This window comes from Palaemon carinicauda, chromosome 23 (genome assembly GCF_036898095.1).
Source record: "Palaemon carinicauda isolate YSFRI2023 chromosome 23, ASM3689809v2, whole genome shotgun sequence".
Taxonomy (NCBI): Eukaryota; Metazoa; Arthropoda; class Malacostraca; order Decapoda; family Palaemonidae; genus Palaemon; species Palaemon carinicauda.
Genome location: NC_090747.1, coordinates 108,535,463 through 108,558,693, shown reverse-complemented (window position 1 = coordinate 108,558,693; position 23,231 = coordinate 108,535,463). Strand labels below are relative to the sequence as shown.

The following is a 23,231-nucleotide window of genomic DNA, read 5'->3' as shown; positions in this document are numbered from 1 at the left end:
GGAGAGTTTTTTCAGGTAATAACGGGTTATTTTTAGTTTTTAACTTGGAAATTTTATTGAGTTTGCGAGACTATAGGATCAAATAGCCGGTGAGTGTCTTGTTTACTGGATTGTGCGGCGAGAAATATTTTGCAAATTATTGTAATGTAATATATTTTCCGTTAAAGGATCATTTATAGAATTTCGAAAATTGGTTTGTCGTGCCCAAACTTTTTTTTTTTTTTTTTATTCACAATCAGGAGTTAGTGGTACCTTGACACCATGTAGTCAACCCTAGCAATATCTACATTAATCTGGGGATATAATAGGATCTATTTTGATTCCGGTAAGGGATAAATATTGTTTTTTTTTCTTGATGCTAAATCATATAAGGTATTGGAAATTTGAGCGATTTTGTTCACGCGTACTCGTTTTTTGTGAATTGTCATGGAAAATTGCGTTTACTATGCGGAATAAATAGTCTGCAGTTTAAGAATCTTTATTTTTTAAGTTCATTACCTTTTTGAGAACGGAATTTGAAAATTTTGATTGGGTTTCACACTCGCCCTCTCCAACCAGGCAACTTTCCAGCAGCGCCCATTGATACTTTTTAAAGTGTAATTGATATCGTACGCGAAAATGAAGGCCACTGTTGCAATTAGGAAGGTATAAATTTTGACGGTACAATCCAGTCCCCCCTCTCCATTCTCTCTCTCTCTCTCTCTCTCTCTCTCTCTCTCTCTCTCTCGTACAACATTTGCCACTGGGCTTCAACTTGAATCCCTACCACGTCCTGTTTAATGAAATGTCATCCAAATGTCACTTTCCTTTCTCCTGTCCAGGCAAGAACTCAATGAAAATTTCGAACTTATATGGAACCTGTTTTTCGGAGTAGTCCATTAATCGGTCTTAAAAGATTTATATCGAATGTCTTCGAAATTATGGCTGTGTACAGACTGCAGACAAACTAGCAGAGATCTCTATACATTTGTCCTTTTTTTTCCTCTGGTTCTGCCTACAAGGAAAAGCCCGGTGCCCTGCACAACCCCTTTATGTATACTGTAAATCCTTTGCTATTTTAGAATAGTCTAGCGTAGTTCACCTTGATTGTCAAATCCCGGTTATTGTTGCACTAAGATAACCGGAATTTTTTCCCCATAGGAAGCCTTCATATCAGCAATTCTGACGTCCGAATTACAGATCTCAATTTTTTTTTTTTTTTTTTATTGTAATGTTAATTCAATGCAGCCAACCCGATTTTCTGGACGTTTTTTCATACAGTAAAAGATATATTTTAGAATCGCCATACTTTATTAGTACAAAGTACCCTTAGTAATATGGAAGTGTGTAAGGCAGAGATTGCTGCTAAACTAATTCGTTCTGACTTTTGAACAATTTGGTAAACTGTAACGGACTGTTTGGTCAAGTAGTTTACTTGTTCTGTTGCCTAATGGGTTTTGTTTAAGCTAGAATGGGATATATTAGGTTTTTTATTACGGTATGGATAAGCTTTTTTTTAATTTTAGACTCTGGTATGGCCTGATTTTAGAATTCATGACTGTTCATTTTTTAATAACCAATTAATCACCACGATTACTGTAATTAAATACAGTAGGGTGCTAAAGGCTAAAAAACTAAATGGGTTAGACCTAATGGGTTTTAAGTAGTTAAGTCATTTCGATTTAGTTTCATCTATTCTGGAAAAAATGGCACATTTGATTATAAGTTTAAGCAAATTCAGCATTGTAAACTTAACATAACAGACCATTAGGAGTTATTTCATTCAATTTCACTTTTTTTACATAGCCTACAAAGTGAAAGGGAGATCGTAATGGGTTTATTTTTTTAATTCTGAACGTTAAATGTTATGATAGGAAAGCAGATTGATAGCATTTTATTTTTCACTTTTCTCAATAAGCAAAAATCTTATTTTTGGTAAAATAGCGGAAGACTGTGTATATTGCTCATACAATTACACTGAATGAGGAATCAAATATAAGGTGACAAGCCCTCCCGTATTACATAAAAGTAAATCTCAAGACATATTCTAGCCTTAATTTTTTTTTCTAGTGTACCGCACGTGTATGACACCCTGATAGTGTAACGGATTCTTTTTTATTTTTTTTCCCTAAATTGTCATAGCTCTCCCCTTGCCGTGATAACCTGTTTATGCCTATAGTTTTTGAATCTTTCTCATTTGCCATTCCAGGCACGGGTTGTATAATACTCATGCTCCGTCCAATTAAAGTTAGTTGCATTCACTCCTGCTTACTGTCACTCCTAACGGGTACACCAGTACACTTGAAAGGGAATTGCCGCGAGTTGAGACTAGATCATTTCAAATTACTTGCCAGAGCGCTTCATGTCATTACTACTAATTACAATCCATTAATGGCTCTTCAATAACTAGGCTTCAGATAATCTATAAACGATCTATTACAAATACATTAGAAGCCCACACGTAGCAATATACTGCTTGCGTAAGTTAGTATTAATACTGATAGTGCAGTCTGTTGGCTTTCAAAAACCCAAAAAATTCAACTAATATATAGGTAAAAAATATATATATATTGCTAATTTCGTACCTAATTAATTGCTGTCAACGCTAACTCGGTATCTCTTAAGACCTTATTAAAGGACAAGTATATGTGCTAACACTTAATTCTGGTCAAGAGCCTGTGCTAGCACAAAGCCAGGCAAGAACAAGCATTGTTGAATGAAAGACAAAAATTACCAGTTTTTTTTTAGCTTAATTCTCAGGAAGTGACGATAATTTCTCAATGGTGCCATTAATTAGGTGTTGCTACATATCTGTCGATTATCAGTCTGTTCAGGGTAAATATAGTATGGCAAAGGCTTCGTTTATAAGAACTATTCTTGTCGTTTTTATTGTAAGTTTACGATGGGTTAAGTCTATCAACCAATTAAAAATATGAAATTTGGCTTTTGAATAAATAAGACTAATGTAAAGTAAATATGGTATGAAGGAAGTGTTTAGAATACTGTGCGTAAGCAAATGCCAGTGGGGGCTTAAAGAATGAAAAAAAATAGACATCTGAAAATATGCTCGGTCACTGTTAATTGCAGATTAATTTTGTGGGATTTGTCAATTAACGCGGAATTAACTGTGTGATCCTATATATCCATAGGAATGTATAAGATAGAACCAAAAAAACCACCCAAAAAGTAAATTATCAAAATTGTGACAAACCAGTTCTCTTTAATTTCAAACTCGTAGTTATTTACTTGTATAATTTAAGATTCCATTTTCGCTTTTACAACAAAGTTTACTCTACAAATATATTTTTCATTTACTACTTCTATTAAAGTTTGACAATTTCAAACATTGACTAATTGCAGCTAAGACATGGGTAATCGGCGTATTTTCTTTGATTTTTTACACATACGATAGAAATAACATTGAATTGTCCTTATGTTTTCTTTATATTCACGGTGAACTTTGAACTAACCTCAAAATGTCCTTGACAACCGGTTTGTTCCCTCTCACAGCGAAAGCCTCTCAGCCAATGAGAGATCTGGTTATGATGGAGGCTTCTGATTGGTTGTACAAGCTTACCTTGTATGACTGAAATATTCAGAACACTTGATGTGAGTTTGAGTGGTGTGTGGTCGTGGTTGTCCATTGTAGATTTTTTTGGTAAGAACTGGTTCTCTTCAAGTTTTTATCTTATTAGAAATTCTGTTCTCAAGTACTATAGGATTGAATAACCGGCTTATGTCTTGTATAAAGGTCTGTGGTGAACGAATTTTAATACTTATAATGTGGCATAGCAATCGAAGCTTTAAAGGAACATCCAGTTTTCGAAAATTGAGTTTTAGGTCTATAAAGTTTTTTTTTCATTTAAATCAGGACCATTGGTAGTGGGCCAACGTCTAGGGTTTACCCTAAAAGAGCCCATTATTTGGAGATATATTTGAATTTGTTTCGGTTCCGGTCAGGGATGATTCAAGTTAATTTATGTAGAATCATATAAATGCCTATTGGAAATTTTACCCTGATTGATATTATAGCCACTCGGAGTTATGATAAATTGTCATGGAAGACTTTAATTCGTATAGCCCTCATTATCAGAATACCCTTATTCTTAATTGTAATTTATAAGCCTTTTGGAGAAGAGAACTGATAAATATATTTTTAGTTCCTCTCCCCTCGCCCTCCAACCAGGCAAGTTTTCAGCACACTATTGATACTTTTAAGTCGAATTAATAGTCAGCGAAATTGAGGCCTCCTGGTTTCAATTAAGAATATATGAATTCTGGCGGTATTGGTCTCTTGATATATGAATTTTGGCGGTGTTGCTGTCTCTAATATATGAATTTTGGCGCCCCCCCCCCCGCTCTCTCTCTCTCTCTCTCTCTCTCTCTCTCTCTCTCTCTCTCTCTCTCTCTCTCTCTCTCTCTCTCTCTCTCTCAAACAGTTGACACTGGGTTTCAGTATTAATTTTTGCGAAGTTTTGACTAGTCGTTCAAATTTAAAATCTATCCTGCCCAGGCAAGAATTAATTGGAAATGTCAAACCTATGGGGAACCTTTTTTTCTGGCTGGTCCATCCATCTTTATTTTAGACAAGCAAAGGGTACCTTTGTAAATATTTGCAGGTCTCATTCTTGACTTTTAATGGGTTGTCTGTTTCTGGCCTATATACGGGGAACAACCCAGCGCTCTGCACAACTTACTTTGACGGCTGCTTTTCCGGTCCCATACAGCAGGGGAACTCCTCTCTGCAGGACCCCCACTGTCATTCTACCTTAATCGTTCAGAGTATTGTTTCATATCACATTTTTTCATTTACTGTCACTCTTATACGACTGATGAAATGTCTTCATTTTCCTCTTGAAAGCCTTAATGTCTTCAATCATTTGTAAGTCTCGTGGGCGCTTATTTTTTAGTCTCGGAGCCGCATATTTAAAGGCTCTGGAGCCTAGACACAAATCTAGGTTCCCATAGTTTGAAACCATTTAACCATCTCGTGTCCACACGAATTGTTTGCCGCGCAATATGAAGCTATTCTCTTGTATTTTGGACGACCGGTTCTGATAACTTTAATTATTGTACATGTTTTTAATTCAATTCTCGCTTTAATCAGCAGCCAGTGTAAATCAGTTGGTATATGGGTGATCCTTTTTTTAGGTGGGGCACCTTTTAACATTCTTGCTCCAATGTTTGATTTGTAACTTTTTAAATAACACTTTAGGTGAATTGCAATAGATGGAGTGACAGTAGTCAATCCTGGTAATAAGTTTATCACAACTTTCTTTACAGAATTTTCCTCCAGGTACTCTTTTATAAACGCAATATTTCTTAGATGATAACCAGCAGTGTTTGCTATATTATTTGGGCATTGAGAGACAGGTTAGTAAAGAAATTAAATTAGATCTCGAGCTTTAGGAGATATCGGCACAGTCTGTATTAATGTTCATTTGATTATTACCCAAGCTTCTCGCGCTGTTTCGCTTACCCACCACAAAATTTGTTGGTTGTATAGATTTGGATTTTAGAATCGTAAAGCGTAATACGCCTTGATTGTCAAATCAATGTTATTGTAGCTCTTCGGAATTTTTTTTATTAGAAAGCTCTTGTATCGTCAGTCCTTGACATTAGGATTTCTTGACGTTAGGATTACTGGTCATATGGAAGTTTCTAGTGTTACGTAAAGTCGTTCAATTAAGTCAATTTTGTCTAGGACTTAACTTTATCCACATATACACGGCAACGGCAAATTTTGAATTTCCTTCATAAACGTGTATTTGATCAAGGTGTCAATCAATAATGAAAGGCATTCCGATAAAGATAGGTTGACATGTATTTGGAACAAGTAATAGTTTTCACTCCGTAATTGGTTATTGCTAAAAGACTTGGTTCTGACTTGGAGATTTCGTCAACTTCAACAGACGGTTCGATCAAGGGGTGCCTTCTAGGTAGGTGGCTGTGTATCGGAAGGATTTTTAAGAACTATGTATTAGACTTGCTTTGATTACAATCTTAAGAACAAGAAGTTTGGGAAACTAATGATTCTTATATAGTGGAGTGCTTTAGATTTATTTTGGAAAATCATATATTTTCAAAATTTTATTGTAAGGTCTTTCTTGAATTCGTCACTGTTACTTTGAATTAACAATCTCTAATCTTGCTGTAAATAAGTAAACCGTAGGATATTGAAGGGAGAAAAAACTGAACGGCCTTATGTTGACTAGTCAGTTCATAGTAGTCTACTCGGAAAATATTGAATTGTTCATATGTAATTTGAAGGTTTTAGAGAAATTTTACTAAGTGATAAATCTTGTACACAATACAAGGTGACTTTTAGATTTACTTCCGTTCAATCTTCTGTTTTTCCCATAACCTACAAAACGAAAGGGGATCTTAATGTTTCTTTGAATTTCTGAAAGTTAGATTTATGATAGGAAAGCAGATTTATAGTTTTTTTCTAACTTTAAAACACGAAGCTGATTTTTTTTGGTGTACATTATCGCTTGTAACTCATATTAAATGTAAGATCAAAATCATATAAGGTGACAAGTTTGACCATATTATATGAAAGTACTCTGTATGCTTTATTGCGTAGAATTTCTTGAGCCAATGATATAGAGCATAGCTTTGTGTGCAAATAGAAATAAAAATGTCTATCCCATAAGCAGTTATCCATGACTTGAATTGTACCTAGCTATCATTGTGGGTCTACCTTGGAAGTATTGACGAGGCGAATTTGTGTCCCATACTATATCAAGGGCGTCTTATTACTTATTATACGGGTAACGAAACTTCGAAACTTTTCTGCCCACAAAAGGAGAAAATGAGAAACTAGGATCTTACGCAAGTCTACGTGGAAAATACCCTTTTATAATGATAGTTCAGTCGTTCAGTTTAGCTAACGAGATTCTTTCACAGTACACCGGTAAAATGCCCCCCCCCCCCTCTCCCCCCGTCTGGTGAGCTGTAAAACTCTCTGAAATTAAGAAAATATTCAAATTCTAATCTCCATATAAAACTCTATAGTCGACTGTCTAAATTACAGGCAATAAAGTTTCATTGATACAAAATTGTTAATACAAAAATTTGTACAAAAAATTAGCACTGCCACTTTGTCTATAGTTAAGACCTACGGAATACATTCAATAACCAGTAAAACAAATCCCCATACTAGTAAAACAGATTTTATTCAGTACTTTTAGTATCTACCATTTAGTGCCCATAATTTCCCTTACTTTAGTGTTATCAATATAATGCATACGCTAATGAAAACCCTATAAAATTAGCTCATAATGACTTAGGCCTCTACGTTCATGAAGCTACGTTAGGCAATCCAACGCTGTTTGCTTTGAATTTTTACTTTCATACAAATTGCATATTAAATAATCCTCATGAAGTGCCTTCGTATAAAGGTGTCCTACCATTCACGAATAAATGGTAAATTGTGAATAATCACGTTTTGGAAAAACGCTCCCTGCCAAAATTAAAGTATTTCGGGTAGCAAACTTTGGTTCTGCGTTTTGAGTTAAATTGCAAGCCAGTTTGGTTTTAAGGAGTGTTGTTTAGGTGGCTGTATATTGGTTTTTGTATTTTGGTAAGAACAGATTTTTCTTTTATAGTTGTGGTAACCAATTGGGAAAGTGCCTGCCAGGCAATCTGCTGGACGGGAGTATAGTCACGGTCAAGCCCGATTTGTTTTTGAGCTACGGATGGGTGTTGGGGTTGGGGGACCTACAGATCTGCTGGGCGAATAGCTAGTGATTCACTTAAATAGCTGTAGTGCGTTTTTTTTTTTTTTTTTTTTCATCTTGGAAGGATTTTTCCAATGGCACATTTTATGAACTTTTAAACTTTAGTATATACAAGTATACTGAAGGCGAAAAACTAGTCTTCTGTTAAGCTTAGTTGGTTCAATTTTGCCACTAATATTCTATTTGGAGATAACTGATTAAGTTATCCCATAATGTTTGATTTGAAGGATCTAGAAAATTTTGAAAGGCCAATCAACCTTCTCCACAAGACACGTTGGTGTTTAAAGTAATTCCTTTTCGCTAGTCATTTACTCGTAAGATGAATTTTGAAATTGAATTCGTACAAATAACACTTGAATTATCCTTAAAAATACATGTATCTGACTATTCGCTCGGTAAATTTTGGATTACCCTGAATGTCTTGACAACCTGTTATTCTCTCCCTCAATTGTCAAGGCTCCCAGTCACAGTGAAAGCCTTTCAGCCAATGAGAGAAGACTTGTGTGATGTAGGCCTCTGATTGGTTGTAGAAAGTTACTTGGCTCTTTCTGTGGAAGATTCAGTGCAGTTTAAAGGGACAGTTGGGTAGTGTTGTCGTGTTTGTTCATTGGAGAGAGAATTTTTTTGCTAAGAACAGGTTACTTTAAAATTTTATCGTTGTCGAAAGTGTTTTAAAGTACTGAACTTCTGAATCGCATAGCTGGCGAATGTCTCTTGCATAAAGGTGTTTGGTGAACAAATTTTTAAAAGGTTTAGTAATTTGGCATATCATCCGAAGTTTTAAAGGGAGCATTTATAGAATTACCAAAAACTGTTTGTCATCGGTTGGCTACATTTAGGGTCTCCCCTTGAAGTAGTCATGGAAAATGTCCAGAGCTCATTAATCTGGGGATTTATTAAAAATTTTTATCAGTTCTCCTGTCGTCAGAATTGCTGGCCATTATGAAAGTTTCTAATGTTACGTTACGTAGTTTATTTTTTTTTCTTTACAGAAATGGTACGTAGTTTTTTTTTTTTTACAGAAGTGGTACGTAGTTTTTTTTTTTTTTTACAGAAATGGTACGTAGTTTTTTTACAGAAATGGTACGTAGCTTTTTTTTTTACATAAATGGTAAGGTTTTAATTTTATTTAACTTTTATATGGACAGTCTCCTATCAAAGAGAGACGCTTTTAGGCAGTGACAGTTGCTAAACTTGGTTTTGACTAGAGAAACGTAGTGAACTTGAAGACTGTTCGATCGAGCAGTGTTTTCTAGATGGATGTATAGATTTTTTTAGTGAAATCTTTTTTTTTTTTTCATTCTTGTTGATACGAAGCTCATATGACTAGTTATTGTCTTAAGTAATGGTGAATACTATATTTTACAAATTATATTCCGCCAAGATTTTGTACAAAGGCATATTTTCGAATTCGCGAATGTTCATCTTTTAAATTAAGGACTAGTCGCCAATCTTACCGTAAATATATAATATATTGAGGGGCTGTTAATCCTAGACAGTTCGAACTTATTACGTATATTCTATTCCGAAATAAGATACCTTATGTAATTTTCGATTTGAAGGGTTTAGAACATTTAAGGACTATCCACACACTACACATTAATGTAAAAGATACTTTGGCTTTTAAAATTTTAATTTCACTTTTCTCGCAAGACTTACAAACCGAAAGGGGTATCTTAGAACTTTCCTTGAAATCCTGAACGTTAAATGTGTACTATGACAGAAAAGCAAATTGATAGCTTTTTTTCCACTGATTTTGTAGGTGAAGAAAGATTTTAAGGTATTCATTTTGCACCTACGATTTGCCATTTAAAGTGAATAGGAAATTGAAAGTGTATAGGAAATATTAGATGATAATCTCTGCCGTATTAGATAAAAATACGCATTTCTTAATGTTTCTTAAAAATTTTTATACGAATTTCGTGGGGAATCTGATGAATTTGTGAAAGTCGAAGTAACCATGACAATATCAATCATTAAGGTGAATTTGGCCTTTGAAATGAGAGATTGAACTAAGCTATCATTAATGGTCCATCCTAGAAATACTGACAAGGAAAATTTTTGATTTTCAAGTAACAATACTCGCAAAACTCTTGCGTCCACAGACTAGTAATCCCGGATTTACAAGTACTTTACCAGGACCTGTCACTACGTTTAGGTAATAGATTTTTGCAGTCGAAGTTCATCCTTCCCGCTTCTGTCTTGCACCGAGATCTATAATCTTACCACCACTTGTCTACGTGTGATACCTTCTATAGTCAATTTTTTTTTAGCGAGGCAGATTTGCATTGTCTACGTGTGATACAATCTAAAGACAATTTTTTTTTAGAGGCAGATTTGCACAGACTCGCAGTGGGTGCCCTTTTAGCTTGGAAAAGTCTCCTGATGGCTGATTGGTTGGACAAGATAATTCTAGCCAATCAGCGATCAGGAAACTTTTCCGAGCTAAAAGGACACAGCTGCAAGTCGGTGCAAACCTGCCTCACTAAAAGAAATGACTATAGTATACATGGAGTGTTAGATCTGTTAGGAATCAAACTTTATTATTCCACTTAAGTACTCATTTTGATAAGTACTTTTAAAACCTTGCAAGGTCTCTCTCTCTCTCTCTCTCTCTCTCTCTCTCTCTCTCTCTCTCTCTCTCTCTCTCTCTCTCTCTCTCTCTCTCTCTTTAAACTGCTAATATAGTATTTGCTTCAATTTTTTCACTTTGCTTTTAGTGCACAATCTTTAACGAATCGGTAATTTAGTAGTACCCTGAAGTTGTTCCATATTGGGCAAAGACTGAAATGGACTGATTTAGATTCTCTTCAAGTTTGTAAAGTTTTCATCATATGAAAGACGGGTCTATTTATAAAGGAAGTAAAGGGAATTTACTTACTGAAACAAAAATTACTGAAATAAATGCAGATAATTGAAGTAGATTATTGAACTATCTCTAAACTAAATACGGGTTTAGGTAAAGCTACCTCTGTACCATGGCTTTATTCAAGACCAGACTTAGGAATTGAGAATTTGTCAGAATCAGCCGGTATTAAGTTTTTAATTATGCCCTTTGGATGTTTACCAGTAAGTTTTTGTACAAGGAAAAATGGCAATGGGACACCGCATAATTGTTCGTTTTTTTTTTTTTAACGAATAAAACTATTTTATACTTAAATATTTTATAAATTCTTGTGTACTTAACCTTTTTTTGGTGTACCAAGTATATTTTGGTTTTATGCAAATAACCATAACTACTATTTTAACGACTTAGGGATCTTTACGTCCATTTAGCAATGTTAGGCAATAGTAAAAGGTTCGCTTTTACTTTTTATTCATTCATATGAATTACATTTAGAATTATCCATGCAAATATTTCACTTGACTCCCATAAACAGGGTAAATTTTGAATTATCCTTATTACTATGTCCAGAACAAAGGAACCCTGCCAAAATAAATGTTTTTGGGCACAGCTAAAATTAAATGTTTTCTGGCTCTTGAATGAAGGCTGTTCATATGATTGGTTGTACGAAATTCTTCGGTTCTGACATTTGAGATTTGTTAAATTTCGGTTCTGACATTTGAGATATTTGTTAAATTTCGGTTCTGACATTTGAGATATTTGTTAAAATTTGGTTCTGACATTTGAGATATTTGTTAAACTTTGGTTCTGACATTTGAGATATTTGTTAAACTTCGGTTCTGACTTTTGATATATTAAGTGAACTTAGGTTCTGACTTTTGAGATTTAACTTCGATTCTGACATAGGAGATAGTTAAACTTCGGTTCTGACTTAAGAAATATTAAGTGAATTTTGGTTCTGACTTATGAAATATTAAGTGAACTTTGAAATATTAAGTGAACTTTGGTTCTGACTTATGAAATATTAAGTGAACTTGGGTTCTGACTTTTGTAGTATTAAGTGAACTTGGGTTCTGACTTTTGTAGTATTAAGTGAACTTGGGTTCTGACTTTTGTAATGTTAAGTGAACTTGGGTTCTGACTTTTGTAATGTTAAGTGAACTTGGGTTCTGACTTTTGTAATGTTAAGTGAACTTGGGTTCTGACTTTTGTAATGTTAAGTGAACTTGGGTTCTGACTTTTGTAATATTAAGTGAACTTGGGTTCTGACTTTTGTAATATTAAGTGAACTTGGGTTCTGACTTTTGTAATATTAAGTGAACTTGGGTTCTGACTTTTATAATATTTAGTGAACTTGGGTTCTGACTTTTATAATATTAAGTGAACTTGGGTTCTGACTTTTGAAATATTAAGTGAACTTGGGTTCTGACTTTTGAAATATTAAGTGAACTTGGGTTCTGACTTTTGAAATATTAAGTGAACTTGGGTTCTGACTTTTGAAATATTAAGTGAACTTGGGTTCGGACTTTTGAGATATTAAGTGAACTTTGGTTCGGACTTTTGAGATATTAAGTGAACTTTGGTTCGGACTTTTGAGATATTAAGTGAACTTTGGTTCGGACTTTTGAGATATTAAGTGAACTTTGGTTCGGACTTTTGAGATATTAAGTGAACTTTGGTTCGGACTTTTGAGATATTAAGTGAACTTTGGTTCGGACTTTTGAGATATTAAGTGAACTTTGGTTCGGACTTTTGAGATATTAAGTGAACTTTGGTTCGGACTTTTGAGATATTAAGTGAACTTTGGTTCGGACTTTTGAGATATTAAGTGAACTTTGGTTCGGACTTTTGAGATATTAAGTGAACTTTGGTTCGGACTTTTGAGATATTAAGTGAACTTTGGTTCGGACTTTTGAGATATTAAGTGAACTTTGGTTCGGACTTTTGAGATATTAAGTGAACTTTGGTTCGGACTTTTGAGATATTAAGTGAACTTTGGTTCGGACTTTTGAGATATTTAGTGAACTTCGGTTTGGACCTTTTGAGATATTTAGTGAACTTCGGTTCTGACTTTTGGAATATTAAGTGAACTTTGGTTCGGACATTTGAGATATTTAGTGAACTTCGGTTTGGACCTTTGAGATATTTAGTGAACTTCGGTTCTGACTTTTGGAATATTAAGTGAACTTGGGTTCGGACTTTTGAGATATTTAGTGAACTTCGGTTCGTACCTTTGAGATATTTAGTGAACTTCGGTTCGTACCTTTGAGATATTTAGTGAACTTCGGTTCGTACCTTTGAGATATTTAGTGAACTTCGGTTCTGACTTTTGGAATATTAAGTGAACTTTGGTTCTGACTTTTGGAATATTAAGTGAACTTTGGTTCGGACTTTTGAGATATTTAGTGAACTTCGGTTCGGACTTTTGAGATATTTAGTGAACTTCGGTTTGGACCTTTTGAGATATTTAGTGAACTTCGGTTCTGACTTTTGGAATATTATGTGAACTTTGGTTCTGACTTTTGGAATATTAAGTGAACTTTGGTTCGGACTTTTGAGATATTTAGTGAACTTCGGTTCGGACTTTTGAGATATTTAGTGAACTTCGGTTTGGACCTTTTGAGATATTTAGTGAACTTCGGTTCTGACTTTTGGAATATTATGTGAACTTTGGTTCTGACTTTTGGAATATTAAGTGAACTTTGGTTCGGACTTTTGAGATATTTAGTGAACTTCGGTTCGGACTTTTGAGATATTTAGTGAACTTCGGTTTGGACCTTTTGAGATATTTAGTGAACTTCGGTTCTGACTTTTGGAATATTAAGTGAACTTTGGTTCTGACTTTTGGAATATTAAGTGAACTTTGGTTCGGACTTTTGAGATATTTAGTGAACTTCGGTTCGGACTTTTGAGATATTTAGTGAACTTCGGTTTGGACCTTTTGAGATATTTAGTGAACTTCGGTTCTGACTTTTGGAATATTAAGTGAACTTTGGTTCTGACTTTTGGAATATTAAGTGAACTTTGGTTCGGACTTTTGAGATATTTAGTGAACTTCGGTTCGGACTTTTTGAGATATTTAGTGAACTTCGGTTCGGACTTTTGAGATATTTAGTGAACTTTGGTTTGGACCTTTTGAGATATTTAGTGAACTTCGGTTCTGACTTTTGGAATATTTAGTGAACTTCGGTTCTGACTTTTGGAATATTAAGTGAACTTTGGTTCTGACTTTTGGAATATTAAGTGAACTTTGGTTCGGACTTTTGAGATATTTAGTGAACTTCGGTTCGGACTTTTGAGATATTTAGTGAACTTCGGTTTGGACCTTTTGAGATATTTAGTGAACTTCGGTTCTGACTTTTGGAATATTAAGTGAACTTCGGTTCTGACTTTTGAGATATTTAGTGAACTTTGGTTCGGACTTTTGAGATATTTAGTGAACTTCGGTTCGGACTTTTGAGATATTTAGTGAACTTTGGTTTGGACCTTTTGAGATATTTAGTGAACTTCGGTTCTGACTTTTGGAATATTTAGTGAACTTTGGTTCGGACTTTTGAGATATTTAGTGAACTTCGGTTCGGACTTTTGAGATATTTAGTGAACTTCGGTTCGGACTTTTGAGATATTTAGTGAACTTCGGTTCTGACTTTTGGAATATTAAGTGAACTTTGGTTTGGACTTTTGAGATATTTAGTGAACTTTGGTTCGGACTTTTGAGATATTTAGTGAACTTTGGTTCGGACTTTTGAGATATTAAGTGAACTTTGGTTCGGACTTTTGAGATACTAAGTGAACTTTGGTTCGGACTTTTGAGATATTAAGTGAACTTTGGTTCGGACTTTTGAGATATTAAGTGAACTTTGGTTCGGACTTTTGAGATATTAAGTGAACTTTGGTTCGGACTTTTGAGATATTTAGTGAACTTTGGTTCGGACTTTTGAGATATTTAGTGAACTTTGGTTCGGACTTTTGAGATATTTAGTGAACTTTGGTTCGGACTTTTGAGATATTTAGTGAACTTTGGTTCGGACTTTTGAGATATTTAGTGAACTTTGGTTCGGACTTTTGAGATATTTAGTGAACTTTGGTTCGGACTTTTGAGATATTAAGTGAACTTTGGTTCGGACTTTTGGAATATTAAGTGAACTTTGGTTCGGACTTTTGGAATATTAAGTGAACTTTGGTTCGGACTTTTGGAATATTAAGTGAACTTTGGTTCGGACTTTTGGAATATTAAGTGAACCTTGGTTCTGACTTTTGGAATATTAAGTGAACCTTGGTTCTGACTTTTGGAATATTAAGTGAACCTTGGTTCTGACTTTTGGAATATTAAGTGAACCTTGGTTCTGACTTTTGGAATATTAAGTGAACCTTGGTTCTGACTTTTGGAATATTAAGTGAACCTTGGTTCTGACTTTTGGAATATTAAGTGAACCTTGGTTCTGACTTTTGGAATATTAAGTGAACCTTGGTTCTGACTTTTGGAATATTAAGTGAACCTTGGTTCTGACTTTTGGAATATTAAGTGAACCTTGGTTCTGACTTTTGGAATATTAAGTGAACCTTGGTTCGGACTTTTGGAATATTAAGTGAACCTTGGTTCGGACTTTTGGAATATTAAGTGAACTTCGGTTCGGACCTATGAGATGTTTAGTGAACTTCGGTTTGGACCTTTTGAGATATTTAGCGAACTTAGTTTCTGACTTTTGAGGTATTTAGTGAACTTCGGTGTTTAGTTTACTTCAATCTGACTTTTGATATGTATAGTGAACTAAAGCAGACGCTGGTTAAAGGTTGTATACCAGATGGCTTTGGAAATTTCTTTTACTACGGTCTTAGGGATAAGCTTGACTTTCTTTTATTACGGTCTTAGGGATAATTTTACTTTTTATTTTATTACGGTTCTAGGGATAAGCTTGACTTTTTTGTGATTTCGGTCTTATTGATAAGCTTTATTTTTATTTATGCTTTTATTACGCTCTTAGGGATAAGCTAGACGCTTTTTTTTTTCTTTATTACGGTCTTAGGGATAAGCTAGACTTTTTTTTTCTTTATTACGGTCTTAGGGATAAGCTTGACTATATTTCCTTTATTACGGTCTTAGGTATAAGCTTTACTATTTTTTTCCTTATTACGGGCTTAGGGATAAGCTTGACTTTTTTCCTTATTACGGTCCTAGGGATAAGCTTGATTATTTTTCCTCTTATTACAGTCTTAGGGATAAGTTTGACCTTTAAACGCTATGATCGAATAACCAGGTGTCATGCATTATAGGGAAGTTTGCCTGTTGAGTCTGCAAATTGCTGTTTGCCCATTTGACTCTAGCTGCACTTGTTAACGAAGCGACAACGGTTCAGGAATTTTGATTACGACAGTAGGGAGCTCGTGAGCAAGCAAAGAGGTGCTCTTTGAGAAGTAGTGGCTTAGTGTAAAGACGTGGTCTGGTAGCCCTTGTGTAAACTGGAAGAATAGGTAATCTTTGTGATAGACTGTTAGGTTGTTTCTTTATTGTATATAGAACATTCGTATAATGGAATTTTATTTTCACGGGCCATTTTGTTTTAGGAGTGGACAGCATATATCGTAATAAGTCTTGGGTGGTGATTATCTCTAGTTACATGTGTTTTCCCTCCATGGGTTTTCTTTTAGGTAATTATAATTGTTTAAAATGTCATGGAATAAGACGTGAAGTATTGTGGGATTTGTTGAGACGTTAATTTTGTTGTAGGTAGTGTTCTGTCATTGTAAGATTTTTTTCTTAGGTATTGACCGCAAGTCACGTACAGACAATTTTGTCCTGTTTAATTACTTTATACGATGCTGATAATGTATGTTAAGATTGTTTAGTAATTTGCATTTAGTTATTGTTTTGGTTTGTGAAATTTTATTTTTTGTAATAAATATTAGTTTCCTTTTTGTAGTATTTACCATTCTTGTGTGTGACTTATGAAAGGAACGGTCTACTTTACCCTAGTGAATTATACCATAAGCTTTGACTATGAAGTCCACGTGACACAGGTGTCTAGTAAAGCTGTAATGGTGAAGTTTTTGACAATTGCATATATACGAAAGATTGTGTAATGACCTATTTTTCTAATTAGTGGCCTGTTCTTGCTGTTGAACTTCGCCAATCTTGCTGTAAATATATAACAGTGAGTATTGAAGGCGAAAACGTAAATGCTCTTGTTGGTTCAGTTTCCTAATTTTAATTCCTGTTATAAAAAAAGCTTTTATTGCGTATATTAAGTAATTTTTAAAGGATATAGAACTTTTAATAGGATAATGAACGATATACACAACCATTTTACTTCAACAAAAAGGGGCTGTCTTGGATGTTCTGAATTCTTAAAATATAACTGTATTCTGGTAGGAAAGCTCATTGATAGCTATATTCGTTTTTCTCAACATAAGCGGATCTTTTTGTTTATAGAGTTGTAGAGTATGTCTGCGTTTTGGTATAGAATTTCCCATTAAGTGTCGAATTGAATGTTAGGTGATAATTTCTGCCTTATTAGATAAAAGCAAGTTTTATTGGGTCGTTGATCTAAAACTCTAGGTATTTCTTAATGGTTAATCCAGGATATGAAGCGCAATTTCGTGTAGAATGGAACTAACCATGTTTAGTCGATTAACATGTGATAAGGACTTGAAATATTCAGTTCGTAGTTTTTGGGATCTGGGAACTCTGGAGTCTGTTATACCTAGCTATCGTTAGTTTTCTTGTTTTCCCAATACTTCGATAACATGGATTTGACGATTAACACGGAATACGCTGTGGTACTCTGCCTATGTATACGACAAACTGCTTGAAGGGCACAGATTTCCCCTGTGTAATAAAACCAGGAAAACGGGCAAAGTACCATGAAAGTACTGACGAGGACAAATTAACCTAAACTGGGGTCATATCATTTAGTATTTTCGGGTAACAAACCTCTCAAACTTTTTGGACCCACAAAAGGCACTTGTTTTCGAAGCATTCGGCCAAGAACGTCCCCTTGATTTGATAGGCCCGCTACTTCGGTCAATTATCCGAATTCAGTCTTGCAAGATACGGTAGTTATGCCTCCAAGCTGAACTCCATACCTTGCCTCTGGAAAACCAGTTAATGGAATTCAGAATTTGATATTTAATCTTTATAATTGCCAACCTTGGGCATCTCCGAATTACTGGACACTTAAGAAGGTATTAAATATCTTTCGAGATAGTGTATGGCTGACATACATTCAGGAACCAGCAAAGCTAATCACTAAGAGTTAGATTATATAAATTTTCGCGTGCCTAATGCTATTGTACATTTTTTATATTTTGCCTACCAATAACAAGCATACATTACTGTAAAAAGTCTGAGCTGCCAACGAGATAGGTAAAGTTTATGACGCTACGTTGTTATCCTAAACAACACACTTTAACACACACTCGCAAATTACACATTAAAAAATTAACCTCGCCATTGTCTTTGGACTAAGGCTCCTTGCCAAATATAAGGGTTTCGGTCAGTAAACGAAAGCTGGCTTTGGTGGAGGCTTTTCATTGGTTGTAGCACGATACGTGGTTTTGAACTAAGATTTCATGAACTAAAAGAGTCCTTAGCCAAGGCGTGTCTTGTAGGGCAAGGTCCAGAAACAGTATCTGTACCGTGCATGTAGGTGGCCGTATATCGCATTTTTTTCGATAACAGGATAGTAATTTTATCTATACTCAAAGATGAGTGTGTATTTTAGGACTTAAATCATCGCAACCAAGTGATTGTTTTTAAATCTGGGTGATGCATATTTTTGGAAAGTGCATATTTCCGAAAGATTTTGTGGTATGGCATATTTTCTTTGTGGTATGGCATATTTTCTTATTGAGCTTGTTAGTCTTGTAATTAACATTTAATCCGCAGTCTATCCGTGAATATTTAAATAGCAGGATGTTGATGGCGAAAAAACTAAACATTGTAATCCTAGCCTTTTATTTTATGCATATTAATTAATTTTGTAAATTACATGCGATTTGATTTGAAGGACTTTTGACATGTAAACCTTTTGAAGTAAATATTTCTTTCTACAACCTGCAAAGCGATAAGACACTCCTTGGAAGCGTTTTGAGATCCTAAACTTTAAACTGTATTTATGATAGGAAAGCAGCTCTAACAGCCAAATTTGTTGATAAAAGTATTTTAATGTCTACTCATTGCGATAATAATTTCCCCATAAAAGTTGACTCTAATGTTAGGTGATATCTCCATAATTAAATAAAATCTTTTATTGGTCTTTAATTTAAATGGTAACGCGAATTTCATAGCGAGCCAAGGATAAGTAATCTTAATTTTCTGCGAAATTTTAAGTAATCCTATTTAGTCGGGTAACAAGTGACCAATACTTGATATTACCATCTTACTGGTTCTTTTTGGTTATTGATGGATGTATTGTGATACCTAGTGATCATTTAGGGTTAACCCTTGTTGTATTGACAAGACCAATTTGTTTTTTATACAAAACTATAAATTAATTTTCAGTGGTACCGCTAGTTTGTTGTTGAGGACAAAGGTCGATGAAAGGGTTTGTTGGTGGGCTTTAATTAAAAATCGCGTGTAAAATTAGCAATCGAAATAAAGGGTGTTTAGATAATTGCTTTAAACCGGTTTTAGTTACTATTTTATTGGCTTTTGTGGCATAATTATTAACGCGAGGCCTTTTAGTGTTGAAATGTCTGTTTGCTTCGGGAGAAGTACTTTTGACTAACTATAAAAAGAATCTACAGAACAAGAAATGATGTATAATCGGTTCATCTAAAAAAACTGCCTAGAACTTGGTATTTGGCTAGGAATTGTTTATAAAATGATTATCCTAAGAGCTACTAAAGACGAATTGAAACTTCATTCTTAGGCGAGGGACGTTGTATAGAATTATCCCGAGTTACCAAATAATATAGTTGAAACCTAATTCTCAAGCAGTTTGAGTTAATCTTATTTTGTCATTGATTTTTTCCTCCTTATTGGATTTTTATCCCAGTAATGGTTATGTTCGCCATACGTATAGCATGTTTCAAGGTTCATACGTTGGATCAATTCTTATCGAATTTAATTTTGCATGGAAAATTTATGGTCGGTTCTAATCTTAACTATATACTTTGCACATAAAGTAATACTTTTTTATAAAAGTTAATAAGCGAGATGTAGTAATGGTTTAGCGGGAATTTGCAAATATTACTGGAGGGACAGGAATCCAGTATTGGTAAAAAAGGCTCACGGCTAGATTTAAAGAAAGGCTGTAATGATATTAACACCCTAGATAAAATTCCATTTCGTAAAATTTTATAGTGCACTTTAACCGTCCTAATAAAACTACCCATGAGAAGAGTTGCTGAGCGGTAAGGAAGTTTGTTAATGGGTTCTGTGTTTTTTTTGGGGGGAGGGGATGAAAATAAGCGCGCGCACTTTTTGCGGGATTTTTTTTTTTCCATTTCTTGAATTGTGCTAAAATCAATCATTTAACTGCAAACTGTTTTAGAGCATGTTAATAGGGCCTTTACATTCTTTTAACCTATACTGTAAACTCTCTTGGACTATACTCTAGTATTTTGGTATTGCTAATAGATTTAGTTTAGTTAACCAATATTGGTTTTCTTTAGTAGTCATAGTATAAACTACGACAAACTTTTCTGTATCCTCAGTACGAATTAGATAGTTACGTTCTTGAATCTACATTTCGGCAATCTTTAAACTTTAAGCTATTACAACAAGCTAGCAAATTATTCGATTGTGTTGATTTGACAGACTATTCATGAAAGGGTGATAATATTTTTCTTCGGAAATGTGTATAACTTCGTTTTATCTCAATGAACAAAGGCTCCTTGTCAATTAAATTCTTGGCCAGCGAACGACGGTTGCGTGGTGGTTGGTGAGCAACTCTCGCGGCCTCTGATTGGTACTCTCCTACCAAACTACTTCTAGGTGCTCTGACCTGTTAACAAATTTAGTATTTTCATTGTTGGGTGACGGTGTCGTCTGAGTGTTCGTGTTTCGGAGAAGTTTCTTTTGGCAATAAGAGTGAAGTATATTGGTATTTTCTTTCATAGTTGTGGTTACTCTGGACTCTCCAAGCACTTTGGCTTCGGATAATTGGTGGTAGTATTGTCTTGTTGTGGAAAAATTTCGAAAATGGTAAGTTTGATATGTCGAAGAACAAGTCAGGATGAATTTTTTTTTTCTCTCTCTCTCTCTCTCTCTCTCTCTCTCTCTCTCTCTCTCTCTCTCTCTCTCTCTCTCTCTCGAGTTTCGAACATAATAGATCAATGTCATTATTGCCTTCTACCCTGGCAAGTATTACTTGAAAATACCAAACCCGTGCGAAACCCATTTTCGTGATATTCCATATATCAGTAATTTAGGTTAGCATTAAATCATAACTTTTAAACAGTAGGGGCAGTGTGCAGACATGACAGCCGATTTCTCTTCATTTATTAATGTGCGTTTTCCTGGTCTTCCCTTAAATGAAAAAAACCGGCGCCTTGCAGGGCTCTACTAGATTTGCTTGTTCAATCCTACAGCCTAACAGTCAAATCCACGTGATGGTAGCGCTTCGAAAATGAGTTTCTTAATCTTCTTAACAGCCTTTATATCGTCAGTCCTTTTGAATGTAAGTGGGAGTGTTTTTCCCCCCACTGTCAAGGCGTATCTTGGTTCCAGTAACTTAAAAACTATCGGTAACCAGTCTCTTATTTACTTTTTCTACGTGGTTTCGAAATCTCTCCAATGTTTGACGTTCAGTTGTGCTAACTTGAATAGGATTTTACGCATCTTTAAAATTATTCTAGCATTAATAGCCAGCCTATGTAGTTCAACCATTGCACGAGTAATCCATAAGCGGAGTAGAGTACATCTTAACAATTTTGCACCTTGACTTTTTACTCGTACATTAATGGTATATATGGAATTACCCACAACCAAAATTTGGCGCTGACTTAACCTTTATATACACGGTAAACTGGCCTGCTCATTGACTGAACAGAAGCTCCTCGGCATTTGTATATAAGCGTTAAATTATTATTGTACTCTGGCATGTCTTTGGACAGAGGTTTACTAAAGATGTAAGGCTTTCAGGCCTCTTGATTAGCTGTAGCAACCTAATTTGTTCAGACTTTTTGAGATTAGGTAAATTTCCGAATAGGTTCAAGAATGAATTTTAAGTGGCTTTGATAAGCTAATCAATTATTGGATTTATTAAATTCTTGTAAGCTTGAATTGTAAGCACTTGAGGTTTGAATAACCAGTGATTCTTTTAAAGCTGTTTGGTGAAGAAATTTCTGAAGTGCTTATTTTTGTCTGTTATAGCATAGTTTTTGAAATAGCTGTATATGTTCAACTTTAAATTAGAATTTAATCACCAATCTTGCCTTAAATGTGAACAATGGGTTATTGATGTCGAAAAACTAATTCCTGTGTTAAGCGTAGTTTTTTTTTCACTTGTATTTTATTCCGAAATAATTGTATGTTGTCATAGTTGAGTTTATTAATGACCAAATTTAATCGGGATAATCCACATTACACCAAATACGGTATTATTCAATTTCACTTACATACCCCACAAAACGAAAGGAATATCTAAGAATTTTCTTTTAAATTGTTGAACGTTAATTTTGATAGGATTGTTGCAGAATTACTGATTTAAAGAAATTCTTTTTCACGTTTTTCAAGATGTAAAGCTGATTTTAAGACAATTTCAAGAGTAATGTGCATAGTGCACACAATTGGCCATTAAATAAGTATGATCTAATTAGTAAAGATCTGCCGTTCTAGATAAGCGTGCTTTGTCTGATAATTTTTTCTACGTATCCCTTGGCGAGTCAAGGACATCCAGCGTAGTTTCTCTTATATTCGAAATAACAATGTTTACGTGACAATGAATTAAAATATCCATAATTTGGGCTCTTGTGGTTTTAAAACCCATGAGTTCTTGACACCTAGCTGTTATTAATCCTCTTATCATAGTACCGTCGTGGCAGATTTTATTTTAGAAAATATAAAATTTTCATAAATATGGAAATATACTGAGTAGTTCTCAGGAATGGTTGTAGCAAACTACTATCTGACTGTGGAAAGATTCGGTACTTAAAGGGATTGTTTGGTTAAGTGAAAGTGTCTTCAAAGTATTTGAGTGTCAGTATTTTCTTTTTTATAAGATTGGTGATTTTAAAGTTTTCTCTATATTCATAGGAATAATTTTTAACACTTCTACCTCGAATCAGTAATGGCCTTAAAACGTCTCATTGGGGAAATTTAATTCTGAATATTAGTAAATCTTACATGTTTTGTAGTTTTGAGTTTCTCTTGAAGTTCTGAAGGGCCATTGGAGTTTTTTAATTCCTGGTTTATCTACCATCTTATCTGACGTTGAGATATTGTTCCTCGCAGGGTAAATAGTTTAATCTCCTTCCGTTGTCAACCTTCGGTAGTAGCAATGTAGTTTTAATCTTTTTATTTAATTAATATCAATAAATTTTGCTCTATGTAAATTGTATATTTGTCAAGTTTTATTTTTAATCTGGATAAAATCTGTAACCTGTTATTTGAAATTTGTTTCGAGTAAGTTACCTATAAATTGTCGTTTTATTTGGGGTTTTGAGAATAAAATGTTCCTGTATGATAAATACATTTTGCAAGGTACGTTCTATAAATATAT

The 23,231-nt window shown here is 34.4% G+C and overlaps 1 long non-coding RNA gene across 1 annotated transcript in view; it reads left to right on the top strand.

The window, feature by feature from the left end:
• The window catches only part of LOC137617360 (uncharacterized), a 38,018-nt gene that overhangs the window by 54 nt on the left and 14,733 nt on the right, over positions 1-23,231 (top strand). The window contains exon 1 of the long non-coding RNA XR_011039641.1: positions 1-15. This exon is cut by the window's left edge and continues 54 nt beyond it. This is a non-coding gene — a long non-coding RNA (uncharacterized lncRNA). The remainder of the gene's footprint in view (positions 16-23,231) is intronic.